Source organism: Chaetodon trifascialis, chromosome 5 (assembly GCF_039877785.1).
Source record: "Chaetodon trifascialis isolate fChaTrf1 chromosome 5, fChaTrf1.hap1, whole genome shotgun sequence".
Classification (NCBI taxonomy): Eukaryota; Metazoa; Chordata; class Actinopteri; order Chaetodontiformes; family Chaetodontidae; genus Chaetodon; species Chaetodon trifascialis.
In genome coordinates this window covers 3,565,340-3,581,652 of record NC_092060.1, presented here as the reverse complement: position 1 = coordinate 3,581,652, position 16,313 = coordinate 3,565,340, and the positions used below count along the sequence as shown (strand labels likewise).

Here is a 16,313-nt window from a genome sequence, read left to right as displayed (position 1 = left end):
CTCATCCTGAATTTTGTTTAGTTTGAGCAGTTGGAAAAAATATTGTATTTACTAAATTGGGGAAACAAGAATTGTGTTGCTAAGGAAAAATACTTTTCAATTTTGCTTTCACTGAAAAGTAAGCTTTGCAGGTATAATATTTAATGTCTAAGACATGAGTTTCATTACTTGCTCAAATTGTGGCTAAACCGAAAGAGTTGAATTCATTTTTCATGCCTGTGTCAATATATTCTAAGCATATTTTGTGAGATTAACAGAGTAATCATTCTAATATTTGAGAGTTTGGAAGTTGAAAAGAGATATACAAATCATTTTCAATGTGTTGGGTATTTGCATTCAGTCAGTGGCTCACTTTGAAGTTGTTATGATCTGTTATGATGTTGTGAAACATAAGATGAAATATGAAGGAAAGCAGAACAGTGAGTATTAGCTGGTTTGTAAATGCAATGCAGGTACTTTTTTAAGACAGAAGATCCAGCACTTCCAGAAGATGGTATTCACATTCAAAAAAATGAAACATTGACTTTATTCTTTTTTATTGTCAACAGGTTCCACGCAATTTTATTTTGTTAGTTAAAAGAAAAAAGTTAAGGTAAATTAATTAAAGGGGCTTGTGTTACACTAACAATATTTATGAAATGAGACAACCATCACTTCTGATCAAAATGAGATATTTGAAATATTAGTTAGTCATGCTCTTTGCACTTAAAAAATATACTTTCAGTTAACATGTCTTAATTTTGTCCACTCAACATAAACTTGTGATGTTACAGCAACCATGAAAATCGTCACCTTATTAAGATAATCGCCTCAGTCATTTTTTTTTAAGTTTTTCAGAAAACACAAAAAACTGAGCCATATGTTGAATATATGATATTTTTTAATTCTTTTACTCAACAAGGTTATGACAGATCAGATCATAACAGGTCACTATTGACATACTAATAACAATGTCTGTCAGTAACATGAGAGAAAAAAAAAAGACTTTTTTGCAAATTTTTGAACATGCCTCTGTGACTTAAGCAATTTAACACCTTCAATTCTGTCAACAATAAAGCATAACAAACTCACTAACTTAACATAATGCTGAGGAGGCATTTGCATCTCCTCACTTGTCCTTCTAGCTCTACTTTGCTGGGTTCTTGACTGATGTCTATTAATGTGGCAAATTGTCAAATTCAGCATCTAATGGTGCTTTCAGGGAGACCATTTGTAGAGGAAAAAAGTGCCTTGCACACTTAGAGACTTATTCCATCTTGAAGCTTTAGTTGGTAGGATGATGATGAACTGTGTCAGGATCCCTCAGCAACTTTCTTTTGCTTTATGTTGACATTTTTGTGACCAAAGTGGAGACTTATAACTGACGTTTATCCCAGGTGTTCATTGCCCAAATCTTCTGTAATATCCACTGCCGCTGCTGTTCTACAATGGCTTGGCAGTGTCGAGACTCGCTGACAGAACTTCACGTTGCAGGGAGGACCCATAGCTTTTGCACTTATTTCTTTGCCACCTTTGTTCTTGTATGACATCCCTTGAGTCATTTCACCTTGGATTCATTTTGCTTCCATGTGTCTGGACTACGGTGTTTATTTCTTTTCTTTTTGGCCGTTTTGTTTAAATCAACATCCTCATCCCGATTTTCAGGGGCAGAGGACTCATGACAGCATGGGGTATAGTTTGGATCGCTGATGAAATCATCATTATCAAATATTTCACCTTTAAGGTGTGGATATGTCTGCTTGGCACCTTCAGCAACAGCAGGAGTGTTTAAGGTCATTTCTTCAACAACGCTCTCAATGTCATTTTCATTGGATGAAACCTTATTGGAATTGTTTAGTGCATCCCCTACCAAAGAGGAAAAACATTTTAACTCTTTGAGGTATACGGTCACAAATGGGTGATCATTCTGAAAAAAACATTCATTGCATTTTGTGGAGACACTGCACAACAGGTGAGTAAGTAAATTCTTTGTAATTAGTTATACAAATTATTTCAAGGTGTCAGATTGTAATATGGTATTCAAATCTCTCTTAATTAGATCTTGCAATGTGGAAAAAAAATTAGACAAAAACTGGATTTCCACTTTCCACTCTTGGTCTAAAATAGCTGAGCAAAATAGCTTTGTCCATGCACATCATTTAGCAAGCTTTAGGTAGCTTCATTTAGCTAGCTATTTTGCTAACTAAAATGCTGACTAAAAAGACTAAATAACTATGCCATATTTATAGCCTAGCCGTAAACCTCATCACTTACCAATACGGGATAAGCCTTGAATCATGGAAATAACTTCAGTGGCTAGGTAGATTTTTCTTGTCCTTGAAGCAGCCCCCATCTTGACAAGCTTTTACAATTGCCTAAGTCACATTGTCTTTTGACTTAGGCAAAATAAAATGTGACCAGCCATGAGAAAACCAGCAACAAGTCAGCCTGGCACAAATTATGTGAACAAAGAAAAATCGATTTTTTTTTTTTTTTTAAATTGTGATTTTCGTTTTTTTGCAGTATTATGTAAGTTGAAATCATGAAGAAGCCACTCCATGTTTCAAATAACAGTATTGGGAGCCTTAAAACCATAAACTTTGTATTTGAATTTGGGTTGTTTTAGAGTTGGGGGTGTGGTGATTCAACAGTAAATTAGCATACTGGCTTTCTTTGGCTATTCACGTGCTTCTGTTCTTTTTTTGGCCAATCAGCTGCACATTAAAAGGGAACCACATGGCTACTTATGCAGCTTCTGGTTATGCTGACAGTGATCTCACTTCTGATTCTGAACCCAAACTAGATGATGAAACTGAAGAAATCGACAAGTATTGTTATTCAATTTCAATTCAATTTTATTTGTACAGCACCAAATCATAACAAAAGTTGTCTCAGGGCTCTTATATAGAGCTGGTCCAGGCCGAGCTCTTTGCTGTGGTTATTAAAGACAGCAGTCAAAAGTTGATCATTGTTTATATGATTTCAAATGTTGACGAGAGCCACTGCATTACACTGGAGAACATCCCTAATCTACAGTTGACCTTAGCTGAAGATGAAGACGATGACAAGTACTAGTAGTGGTGGCAGCACATGCAGATGCAGCGGCTCCTCTCTGTCCCAATAATGTGGTGTCTACATGTTTGTCTTCGTCAATGTGTTCGAGTGATTTTATGTTTTCGTCACGCTTGTTTGTCCCAATGTGCACATACAGTCGTGGGACTCTTTTTGACATTGGCAACACAGCAATCTGCAAATTAAACCCGACACACGCTAAATTAAACTGAGTTACTCGACCTCGGCCTACTCTGGCGGCCCGTTTCGACACCGACCCCCACTACGGCGGTGCAAGAGGAGGTGGAAGCGGGGAAAGCGCAGCGGTATCCGGGCTAAGCTAGCAGCGAATCCACACAAGCCAGCTATACCATCTATTGGACTCGCCAATGTACGCTCCTTTGACAACTATATACACCTTCTGAGAATAACCCAGCAGACCGTGAGAGAGTGCTGTGTTTTCGTTTTTATGGAAACATGGCTCAATAACAGCATACCAGACTCTGCCAGCTGGACCGGCTAACATGTTACGGCTAACACCGTGGCGGCAGGGTCTGTGTTTGCATCAGGGATGCTTGGTGTCAAGACGCTGTGGTGATTTGTAGACACTGTTCACCCCTCATGGAGTCTATGATCATCAAGTGCCAGCCTCTGTTAATGTCCTGTACATATAGCAGCATTGACAGTGAAGTTGACCAACAGACTGATCCATCCCACAGCACCACAGAGTGACAGAATTTATTTTATTTTATTTTATTTTATAAATAAGTATCTACATTTGCTCCTTCTAACTCTTAAATATATTACCTTTCTTGTTTTTCATTTTTATTCAGGGGCTTTTTGTGTTACGATCCCAGCTTCCTGTCTCTCCCTGTGTGTCTCCTTTCCCTTTTTCCCTGGGTGCTTTTCATTACATAAATTGGTCTCCTCGTCTCCTCCACTCGCTTCCTCTCCTCGCGTCTTAGCTCCGCCCAGCGAGGACATGAAAGAGGGATGCGAGGAAGGGACGTGAGGACGGAGGAAACGAAACTCCGAAATGAAAAATCCTCGTCAGTCCGAAGCGACGTCAATTACTGATGATGTTTGCACAGCTGTAAAAGCTGTAAAACGTGATATTATGGTCAGATCTGCAGTCAGACTGTTCTACTCCTGATTGCTATTGATGAGGTTTCAATTATATGCCGTTAGAGGCATAACAGAGGACGGGTGTGTGGTAGATTAAACCAACAGCCTTGTAGCCTTGCTTTAAAAAAAAAACGTAAATATATACCAAGAATTTTCATTAATTTCTTGGTGACAGATACAATTGTTAAAAGGACACAGTTGAAACAAGAATCAGGATTACATTTCTGAAGATCTGCTCCCGCCATGATTCAAACGTGTACCACATACGACACGCCCCTTAAATAATAAAAGACTTCCGCGTAAGCTACACCGGTGTATCCTCACTCTGATCTCCTTTAGAAGCCTCCTCTCTCCTCGCTCCTCGTCTCCTTCAGGTGCATTTAAGCAATTGGAAGATCCTTCATCATGGCAGAGGGGAAACGACTTCCGGGTCGACGAAGGAGAGAGGAGACGAGGAAGCACAATTAAATGTAATGAAAAGCACCCCCTGTGTGTGTGTCTGTCTGTCTACCCCTGGATCCATGGCTGGGCAGCCCCTCACCTGCTGCCAGCTCCTCCCACTGCTACTCACCTGCAGTCACTCTCCCTCATCAGGGAGAGTATTTAAGGCATGGACCTGCTCCTCTCCTTTGCTGGATTATTCCTCATCCCCATGTCAAGTTCTGGTTGTTGGTCCTGCCTGTCTGCCGCTTCCACGCGTGCCTCGTGCCATACCCGCTTCGTTGGTGCTCCCTTAGTTCATCCACTCCGTTTGAGTGCGTCTTTTGTTTTCTTCGTCCTCCACTCCGTTTGAGTGCGCCTTTTGTTTGTTAATCATTCCGCTCGTTGAGCGTGTTTTCTGTTCTCCGTTTTGTTAATAAATTTATTATTTGTTTTTACACAATCCCTGCCTCTGGTTCTGCATCTCTGGGTCCTAATACTTGGCGGCTGTATAGCCCTAACATTTTGTAACAAAAGAATTTCATTTCCATTTGATAACCGTTGTTCAAACTACTACAATAGTTTGAACAATGGTTAGGGGGTTGGACTTATGTAAATGAGATGCAATGAGCAGTACTGTGTTACCTGGCTCCCCTGATAGGTGAGAATCTTTCAGGCTGTATTTCTCAAAAAACTAGTTTGAGGAGTGCCTACATTCAAATGGCCACATCTTCCTCAAATATTTTCATTGGAAAACTTAAAAACTACACTTTCAGAATCTGTAAATAACTCAAAATGCCCCCCCGGGAGACTTGCTGGTTTTCTCGTGGCTGGTCACAGATGGCCCACTCTTGACATAGGCCATTATACAAAAGGTGTAGAATCACATGATCTGTTAAACTGAGGATATAGGTGATTTTACCAGAAGTGGGCAGCATCATAAGGAGTTAATTTAGGCAACAAAAAATCATTTTAGTAAAAAATGACTTTAATAAGGCGAAGAAATTTAAGCTCAGTTAATTGAAATATTAAGGTTTGATTCAAGTTAATTTTTTCTAATTTTGTTGACTAAATCCAAATTGGTCAACAGGTTCCACATGAGTGAATCTGTTTTTTCTGTTGCTTTTTTATGTATGAACACATCAGATATTAAGTGCACACTTTGGTGCCACTTGGTCGTCAAGTGTCAAACATAAACCTTTCTTTGCACCAAATAATAGTAACAAGAATATAGTTAACCATATATTGCCACCACATTAGAGTAAAAAGCATCTAATAGAGCTTGCTTTCAACTCACAACATCACGCAGAATGGTCAAACAGTTAAACTGGCTTTTGATGCAGCATTAAAAACAAACAGCCTCTGAGTTGACCATGGTCGAACAAGTTGTAAAGATATCAACAAACCAATACACAGCACTGAGATATCAACAACACTCCAAAGGGTTGTCACCACCTGCATTTTTGCTCTTCAAACAAGCTCTTAAAACACTTATTTTCAGGTTATGTCCAAACTATACTTTTACCTCTTCCACTTAAAATTCAGCATCCAAACAATCACAGACATTTGACTTCAAATGTTCGAGTTGTGATTTTTCAGTTTTCCTGTTGTTTTTGTTTTATTCAAATCATCACTGACAAGTCACTTTTGGAAATTATTTTGCACACATATTTAAGTGTAAACCAGGCTTTCATGTGAAAATCCAAAAGGTCTGAAGTGCACAATGGGGTTTACTGTTTCTGCATAGTTTGTTCTTGAGCATCTGTACCTTGGTTGAAAGTCTGCCAGCATCCAGTTGCAGGAAGATCTTCTGAAGCACTTTGAAGAAGGATTTCAGTTCATGAGGCTAACTGAGGTTCAATGCATATATTAGACTCATTAAGAGTGCACATGTAGTGGCAATATCTCCCAAGTCCCGGAGCACTTCAACACCTTTGATCCCAATGCCAACATCTGGTGTAGGAGTGGTGGCATCACCTCCTTCAGCATTAAAGCTGTAGATGCCAAGGGTAACCTGTGCAAGCTCCCTCTGAACTGTTGTGCCTTCTGAATCCTTTAAAGAGAAAACAAGACAAAATCTCTGAAAACAATAAAATTACAAACAGATTACTGAATTCTAAAGAGTAACTTTTGCATTGCAGGTCATTGTCAGGACTGTTGTTTGTCGTGTCACTTCCTGTTTTATTTTTGTGGGATTCCCTCACTTCCGGTTTGTGTTTCATGTTAGGTGTCTTGACTCCCTGTGTATGTCCATTGTTTTCACCTGTGCCTCATTGTTTCCTCCCCAGTGTGTCTTTGGGCCCGTTTCACAAACCAGAGGCCTGTACCATAAAGCTGGATTACGGTTTAGCGAGATAACTTCAGGCTTAACCCTGGCTTTTCGGTACCATAAAGGTGGCTTACTCTCTATCGGGCTACGTTGCCGTGGTAACCTATGCTGAACACCTAACCTGCTCTGGAGCAGGATAAGTTCAGGATAAGAGCTCAGCAGGTATAAAAGCCCCACCTACTGACCAATCAGTTCTCTTGGAAAATGGCCTGTCCGTTTGATGAGAACCCGGTGGATCTTGGTGCACAGCTTGTGCGAAGAGCACTCAGGCGCGAGAGAATATTTAGAGATCGCTGTAATCCGTTCGAATTGTCTGAACAATCACTGTACAAAAGGTACAGGTTTTCGGGAGAGGGGTTACAATACATCTGTCAGCTGCTGGAGCCTTACATCAGTAATGTAACGCACCGCAACCACGCGCTGACAGTCCCGCAGACAGTGTGCATTGCACTGAGGTTTTTTGCCACAGGTAATATATTTCTTAGTGATGTTTGTAATTATTATGATGTCTTTAAATCCCTCGTTGGATGGGTTACAAGCAAGCCACAGATAAAATACCATTAATCAATTATTTGTTTAAGTAAATCATGGATTGATTCATTCATTCATAGGTACTTTTATGTATTCTGTTGGCGATGCCGAAAACCTCGGGAAAAACACAGTATGTAGAGCTATTCATAAAGTCGCGGGGGTCCTGACTGAGCTTGTCGATGCATTCGTGGTGTTTCCCGGCCACCTGCCCACGCAATGCATCAAAGAGGGCTTTTATGACATCGCAGGTAAGCAAGGTTGATGTGTAATTTGCATAATGTAGACTAAGCCCTGGGATGTTTGCCGTTGTATATTGTATTGTATATAGCCTCCAACATGTAGGTCTACATGTACATATGCTACATGTATAAGATATAGTAAGCGTACTGACCACTTTGAAGTATATTTTTATACATATGTTTGATTTGCTCCCATGTTCTCTTTGCTCCACTCGGGTTGCATCTGAAATAAGGCTACAATCACATTCCATAGCGAAAAATTTCATACACACATACATTTATGGAACACACAAATGTTACTGTAGTCAGATATACAAGTGCAGTCATAGTGGGGAAGTAATATTATAATGGGACTAACTTACGCATTGACACAGTCGGCAATTTTTTGCCAGCAATCCTTGCGCCGTTTGGCAGCTGCAACTGTGTTGCTTTTTGCCTGGATTATTGATTTGTATTCCTCGTATTTATTAATTATTATTGTTTGCTCCTCCGTAGTGAAATATGCGGCTCGGGCTGATTTTTCCATGTTTGTGATTGGTCGCATGCAGCAAACTCCGCCCTTTTTATGTGAGCACGCACAGATCTAGATTGGACAAGCCTGAATTGAATTAGTGAGTTGATAGCCGGCTTTATGGTACCGAAAATCCGGAGGGCGGATGTCTCGTTAAGTGAAGCCCGATAAGTAAGAGGAAGCCCGGCTGGGTTAATCAAGCTTTATGGTACAGGCCTCAGGTTTAGTGAAAACTCTGAGTTGCCTGAAATGAAGGAAACTCTGAGTTTTCCGTTTCACAAAGGGAGGTAACTCAAACCAGAGAAAGAGGGGTAACTCTAGCCTGTTTCACAGATAGAGGTAACTTAAGATCTCGCTCAGTTACCATAGTAACAGTCTCTATGAACCTAACCTGGTCGGGACTAGGTTTTTCTCAATGAACCTCGAGTTTCTCTCTGTTTCCGCCCTCTGTCAGCCACACATGTTTTTTGATTTCCTCATTCATTCAGTCAGCAGGCGAGTTTTGGCATAACATAGTTCTGCCGTTTGCCGTCAGTAGGCCTATATTAGAAGTCCACTTTTTCCCACTAACATGGCATGTCCTTTTGACAACGATCCCGTGGATGAAGGTGCAGCATTACTGCGCAGGGAATTAAATATTCGTCGGGAGATGGTTATCTGACCGCGCATTATCTTTTTGAACGGTACCGTTTCACGTCACAGTCCATCATCTACATACATAACCTAATCCGTCCTTACATTTGCAACATTATCAGCCGTAGTCATTTTCTCACATCCCAGCAGATATTGTGTGTTGCGCTGCGTTTCTTTGCAAATGGGAGTTTTTTGTATAATGTCGTAGATGCAGAACACTTGAGTAAGGCAACTGTACACAGGGTGGTCAGAAAAGTGTGCCTTGCCCTAAAACGGCTATTACCCATCTTTGTGGTTTTCCCTGGACATAAACCTGTCAGAGTCATCAAGGAGGAGTTGCACAGGATTGCAGGTGAATGATGTAGAGATCCAAATGAATTTTAAATTATATTCCGTTAATGACATTGTGCTGCAACCTCAGACTGGGATTAGTAATTTTAATTTCTTTTATGATTCCCCAGTGTGATTGGCTGCATAGATGGCACACACATCCCCATCACGGCTCCCTCGCATAATGAAGCAGATTATGTGAATAGGAAGTCCATTCACAGCATAAATGTGCAGGTACATGTAGATTGACTACTGTTTCAAAATGTTAAAGACTGCATCATAGTTCAACATCTGTCATTCTCTGCACTGTCAAGATCACATGTGATGCTGCATACCTAATTTCCAATGTGGAGGCCAAGTGGCCTGGGTCTGTTCATGAATCAAGGATTTATCGCGAGTCTAACCTGAGCAACAGACTGCAACATGGTAAGCAGCCTAAAGATTTGCACATTTTACACATTACAGGAGAGTTTGATGGCCTTCTGCTGGGTGACAGAGGTTATCCAGGCCAACCCAGGCTGCTGACCTCTTTACCCTGACCCTGAACCAGGCCCCCAACAGAACTTCAACCGGGCTCACTGCAGGACGAGAGCCCGGGTGGAGATGACCATAGGCCTGCTGAAAGCCCGTTTCCAGTGCCTACGTCACCTCAGGGTGACCCCTGAGAGGGCCTGTGATATCATTGTGGCATGTGTTCATGTGTTCATAATATTGCCACTATTAAAGGAGAGCAACAATCTGCACTACAAATTGAAGACCCTGATGATGACCCCATCCACCTGCCAGCTATGCAGGACGGCAGAGCAGTCAGAGACACCATATACCATAGTCACTTCAGAGATTGAGTCACCATTATCACCATCACCATCACCACAGCAGTCAAATAAAGACACAATACACACTTGATTTGGTCTTCTTTATTTCCTACAAATACAAGAGCTAGATTAGTTAATGTTCCAATAGTTAACATAATTAACATAATTCACCTGTGACCATGCACCCACCTCTAATTTGTGCTCCAGTATTTCAATTTCTAGATCTGACCTAAACTGGCGCTCCAAGTATTGCATTTCTTTGTTGGTTTTTTGGATTTTTTTCAGCAGGTGAATTTTATAAATTGTAAACTATCAGTAACATATCAAGATGTTACCTCTATAGGCCTTTCTGGATCCCCCTCTGTAAAGGCAGCAGGCACAGTTTTACGTGTGCTTTTCATCCTAGATGAGTGATATGTTTCAGTATACTTAAACTACCATTTGGCAAAACCTTTGGAGTATTGCCTACTTACAGTTACAAGGTCTGTTGTGGCGTGAGAGGGCTCCACCAGGCAGATAGCACCATCAGATTCTATTGGGACAAAAGAAAAAAAAAAAGACATGAAAGGGAAATAAATATTTTTATGAATAGGCTTAAAAAAGATATATAGGCCATCAACGGGGCTCCATTGATGTTGGCTTTTTATAGTTGTGGTGCACGCGCTTAACTCTGAGTTAACCTACTCTGAGTTGATTGAACTAACTCAAATCATCTGTTCTGAAACCAGAAACTTGGAGTTTCCTGTCTCAGGCTAGATCAACTCAGGGTTCAGGATTAGACTCAGAGTTTGTTGAACCTCCTTTGGCACTGCTAAAAACCTATTTCATAGTGGTGTGATATTTATTGCCACAGTCTTGGTTTCAAATATAACTTGAAAAGGGAGGCATAAACTGCATTTGGGCTATACCAGTGAATCAAGATATACACTGATGCCTTTTTTAATAAAACATGCTTCTTCCAATGTAAAAATTGTGCAAGCTGCAGTAACGATTAACATTACCAGGTATTCTTTGAAAAGGACGCTCAGGTCTTTGTTTAGGTAAATACAAAGTGCCCTGAGGATTCTTGTTCTGAAGAGTAAAAATAAACAAACAAAAAAACAGTTAAGCACTACTCATAGGCACTATCAAATTTAGCACTGTTTAGAGATTTGGTGGCACTGTATGAAATTTTGGTCTGCAGCCATTTTTATTTTGACCAACCAACATCATAAATTATATAAATTAGAAACAATTCCTTAATTGGTCATCAGTAAACAAGATTTAAATGGAAATAACTTTTAAATTGAATAAACAAACAAAATGGCAATTTTGTTCTTATACAGCCTGTGTCTGTATACAGCCAGGAACATAATAAAAGACAATGGAAATTCACTGAGTGGAAAAAAGGTGCAAGCTGAACTTTTTATTTTGCTAACAGAGTGAAGCCTCCACCTACCAGTCAATATTTTATGCTATGGTGCCAACAATGAGACCACTCATCACCTCACCTAAATAACAGTTTTTATCTGGGTGGAAAACACACTGCACTTCCAACATCTACTTCACAATAAAAGCATCCCACTGCTTTGCCAAAGGCATGCTTTTTATGTGAAAGAGCAACAGGAAATAACCCATTCATTATCAGCGGTAACTTCAACATCATCAGTAGGACAGCTGAGAACGATCAGGCAGCAGTAACATATGCAACATAGGCCTGACTGAAAACAGATGTGAACGTCAGAGAGTCGTATTAACAACTGTCCCCGTGGTCACAGCAGGGACACACACACATATTAGCTGTTCAACACACCCAGCAAGAATAAAACAATAGTGCAAGTACTGCCAGGATTAAATATGACTAAGGTCACGCGGTAATGTTAGCTACTACCAAGCTAGGATGTCCAGACCGCCGTGCTCACTTTACTACTTTATCACGCCAACAGCGTAACATGGACATACAAAACATACAAAATTCCATCGTGTGTACTATACCAAAACTACAACACACAATAACTGGTGACAAATATATGTCTCTTACCTCTTCCAACTTTAAAATAGCGTGACCAAGTCCAACTTCTCTGCCACGAGGAAGTCTCCAAGACAGAAAAGAGCGGGCTGGTGGCATGCCCAGTTTGTACCTTCACGAAGGTTTGAATATTTGTTTGCTGTTCAAAATTTTGTATTCTTTGTTTTTGTTTTTTTTAGGTGCTGATTCAACTATATGATCTTTTTGGAGAATGCAGCTCATGGTGCTGCTGAACTGAATTATGTTGTAATGAGAGGTGTTTCTAATCTCGTCTCACTGACATAAACACTGTGGACATGATATTGGAAACAGAACTCAACGGCAACACAACCTACAGCCTCCAAATGACCAAAAAATTGAATCAACACTATTCTGAAACACTTTCAACCAAAGCTCAATATTATAACATTTATGAAATGCGGCTTTATTGCAGAATTGTTGTATTAAACTGTATGTGTAGGTGTATCTAACAACACTCACATGCTCATATGGCTGTTGATGACTGGTGGCTGTAAACAAAGCAACACTTTTCAAAGGAGCATGGACACTTCTAAAATGCTGTAGGGCTGTTACTTTATCATTTTTCTGAATGTTTAAATGCATGTATTTTTTGACCACGTTAGACATTTTCTACTATTTATAATCAAATAGAAAGACGTTGTGCCTAGTTCCTGTGCCAAAGACATCACGCCCAGGGCCTCAAAGGACTACAGACCTGTGGCACTGACCTCCCACATTATGAAAACTCTGGAGAGACTCGTCCTGGAGCAGCTCCGGCCCATGGTCACGCCACTGTTGGACCCCCTCCAGTTTGCATATCAGCCCTGACTTGGAGTTGAGGACACCATCATCTACCTCCTCAACCGTGTCTACGCCCACCTGGACAAGCAGGCGAGGGTCATGTTTTTTGACCTCTCCAGTGCATTCAACACCATTCGTCCAGCTCCACTGGGTGACAAGCTGACAGCAATGCAGGTGGACGCCCCCCTAGTGTCCTGGATTGTGGACTACCTGACTGGCAGACCACACTATTTGCGCCTGCAATACTGTGTGTCAGACAGAGTGGTCAGCAACACTGGGGCCCCACAGGGGACTGTCCTCTCTCTCTTCCTCTTCACCCTCTACACCACGGACTTCAGCTATTGCACAGAGACCTGCCACCTTCAGAAGTTTTCTGATGACTCTGCGATAGTTGGATGTATCAGCAAGGGTGATGAGGATGAGTACAGGGCTGCTGTGGACAACTTTGTCACGTGGTGTGAGCAGAACCATCTGCAACTAAATGTGGTAAAGACTAAGGAACTGGTAGTGGACCTGAGGAGAGCCAAGGCACCTGTGACCCCTTTTTCCATTCAGGGGGTGTGTGGAGTGTGGACATTGTGGAGGATTACAAGTACCTGGGGGTTCATATTGACAATAAACTGGACTGAGCAAAGAACACTACCGCTCTCTATAGGAAGGGCCAGAGTTGTCTCTGTTTTCTGAGGCCACTGAGGTCCTTCAACATCTGCCGGACTATGCTCAGGATTTTTTATGAGTCTGTGGTGGCAAGTGCTATTCTTTATGTTGTGCATGCTGGGGCAGCAGGCTGAGGATAGCAGACGCCAACAGACTTAACAAACTGATCCGCAAGGTTGCACATCCTACTTCAATTTTTGCACATCCATTTGCTCAGTATATGTATATATATTTATTTTATTGCTGTACATTTTATTTTATTGTGTTGTATATTTCTTATTTACATTTATCCTTAGTATTAATGCTCTGTTTTTTTTTTACATTGTCTATACATATATATACATTGTCTATACATCTATACATCTATACATACATATATATATATATATATATATTCCTTCTCGTTCTTTCTTTCTAATTTTATTCTAATCTATAATTCTATTTCGTATGGAGCACTGCTACAAAAAACAATTTCCCCTCAGGGATCAATAAAGGAACTCTGAATCTGAATCTGAAATGTTTCAAGTTAAATGAACAATAAATAATAGATGGATAACTGTTAGAGATAAATGTAGTGTTTTATAGTGCCATTGTACTCCTTTGATCATCAGAACCTCAGATCTTTTGGTCATGATACAGTTACTAATAATTATTGTTGAAATAAATATAACCATATAAGAAGTATATCTCTCATTGTATTGGTTTGCCCTCATATGGGCATAATGCACAGAAATAGATATTTGAATGGTGAATGATTTGTATATTTTGAGCTCAGGTCACATGTTTTAAAGCAAGGTGAACTGAAGCAATGTAAAGCTTAAAAAGAAATTCAAAGGAACTGAAAGTTGTTTGGAGTCATCAACATCATGTGATTTGTCTGTCTTTCAGTCAGCCTTCATATATTTAAGCTTAAGAGATAGAACAATGCAGAAAGCCTCATTTGTACAAGAATCAGATTTGTTTACATATTAAATTGCATAGCAGACTGTAAAGGAGAGTCTCATTTTTAAGGTTTGTGTCATGGTCTCTGTTTTGGCACAGGTGCGCTGAATAATCCTTACTCTCTTTTCCCCTCTGCCTCAACAGGCTCAGTGCAGGGAGGCGGGGCTCCCAGCTGCCAGCCAGCTACCAGTCCCCCCCTCCTCTTGGGGGTGTGCCCAGAATCCACTATAAACACGCCTCTTCATTCAATTGCAGGGTGTCACCAGGAGATGGCGTGTCCCTCACAGGAACACATCTCAAGGGCAAAGATTTTTACTCCACTACGTTCATCTGCTCTAGTAGGCTTATTTGTAGTTAGGCAGTCACAGTTACTCAACTATTTTACGTTGATTATTTAAATCAACTTAGAAAAATATTTCTCGCACAAAGTCTTAAAAAAGTCATAAATGTGTGTTTCCATCAGCCTGTTTTAATGCATATTTTCGATTTGCAAACAGGAAATTCCTAAGTTTTTCTCTCACAATATACTGTATGAATTTTTTTGTGATTGTTGCGATCAAAAAAAACAAACTTGTGTAAAAAACGTTGTATATAATCACTTCCTATATGATAATAACCATACTTCACATTACAGAACCAGTCGAAAAGATTCAGTTCCCATCTTAAAAAAACAACTACTACTACTAAAACGACTACAGGTTCGATTCCGTCTTTCAGCCCTTTGCTGCATATTATCTTCTTCTTCTTCGAAAAAAAAGTTACAAAATCATTCCTGAGTCATAAAAGTGATGTAGCTTTACAAAACAGCCTGTGACTCCAAGAATAAACAGGCTCCATCTGTTTACATAGAGTTTGCTTTGATAATTATCAACAAAAATGATGACCTAATTTTACTTTACATGCGCTGGAACAGAGACAGAGCTGCAGGAGCAGAGCGCGTCATCTGGAGATTCCAGGGCTCGCCTATGTTTTCCGCAACAGGCGCGCGGCTCTCAGCAAAAATAGACCAGGAAGCGGCCAGTAGACAGTCATATTAGTATTGGTTGAATATGCGCTAATTTTTGCGATCGCAAGATTTCCTGGTCGGACTGATAATATACATTTTGATGCATGAGGGAGGTGGGAAAGTTGGCTTATCCATAAATGTAATTAAGTGAAATGGAAACATTTAGTGAAGTCTATAAAGTAGCCAGCGACACAATATTAATATCTGTGGCACAAATTGATTTTTAATTACTGGAGGTACGCGCTCCCCTCAGCCCTCCACCTATTTTACTGGCCATAGCTAGTCTGTGGGACAGTGGGGGCTGGGAGCCTGTTTGACTGGCGACCATCCATTGAGTTAGAACAAAGGATACACTGTAATGCAAATAATGACTTTTCAGCCAACAACGCGGCCGGCTCGACACTACACATGCCTGACAGAGTGACAGACAGGTCTGGTCTGATTGGCCCATTAGGATTATTCATGATTGAATGTAGGTGTCCGGCGGGGGATGAGGCTCGCTGGCTGCGGAGGGAGAGTTGATGTTGTAGTAAGAACCTGTCTGCCTGGTCTAACATGATGAAGTCATGTTGAACATTTCTGTTTCCCAAAAAAACATTTATTTGAGGTGCAGCGGCACAATATTAATATCAAACACGCGTCCACAACGCCTGACGTAAAAAAATGCATTCTTGGTGCGCTCCTGAGTACTATGTTTACCCGCGACTATAACTTTTTTCAATAGTTACTGTTTATATTCATCGCGTGAACAGTCTGAAAAAAGAGACAGAGACACAGAGAGGAGGACACAGACAGTCACACAGTCAGTGATGAAAAAGATCAGTGATAATTAACTACAGTTTATTAAGCCTATGATGTTGAACATCGCAGTGCGCAGTGTGAGCCGTCTGCTGCGCTCCGCAGCCGCCTGTGAAGGCAAACGAAATCTGGAACCTT

General features: G+C 40.6%; 1 long non-coding RNA gene across 1 annotated transcript in view; it reads right to left on the bottom strand.

Moving 5' to 3' along the window:
* The window catches only part of LOC139331744 (uncharacterized), a 116,794-nt gene extending 106,335 nt beyond the window's left edge, over positions 1 to 10,459 (bottom strand). Inside the window, exon 1 of the long non-coding RNA XR_011602193.1 lies at positions 10,437 to 10,459. This is a non-coding gene — a long non-coding RNA (uncharacterized lncRNA). The remainder of the gene's footprint in view (positions 1 to 10,436) is intronic.
* Positions 10,460 to 16,313: the final 5,854 nt, after the last annotated feature.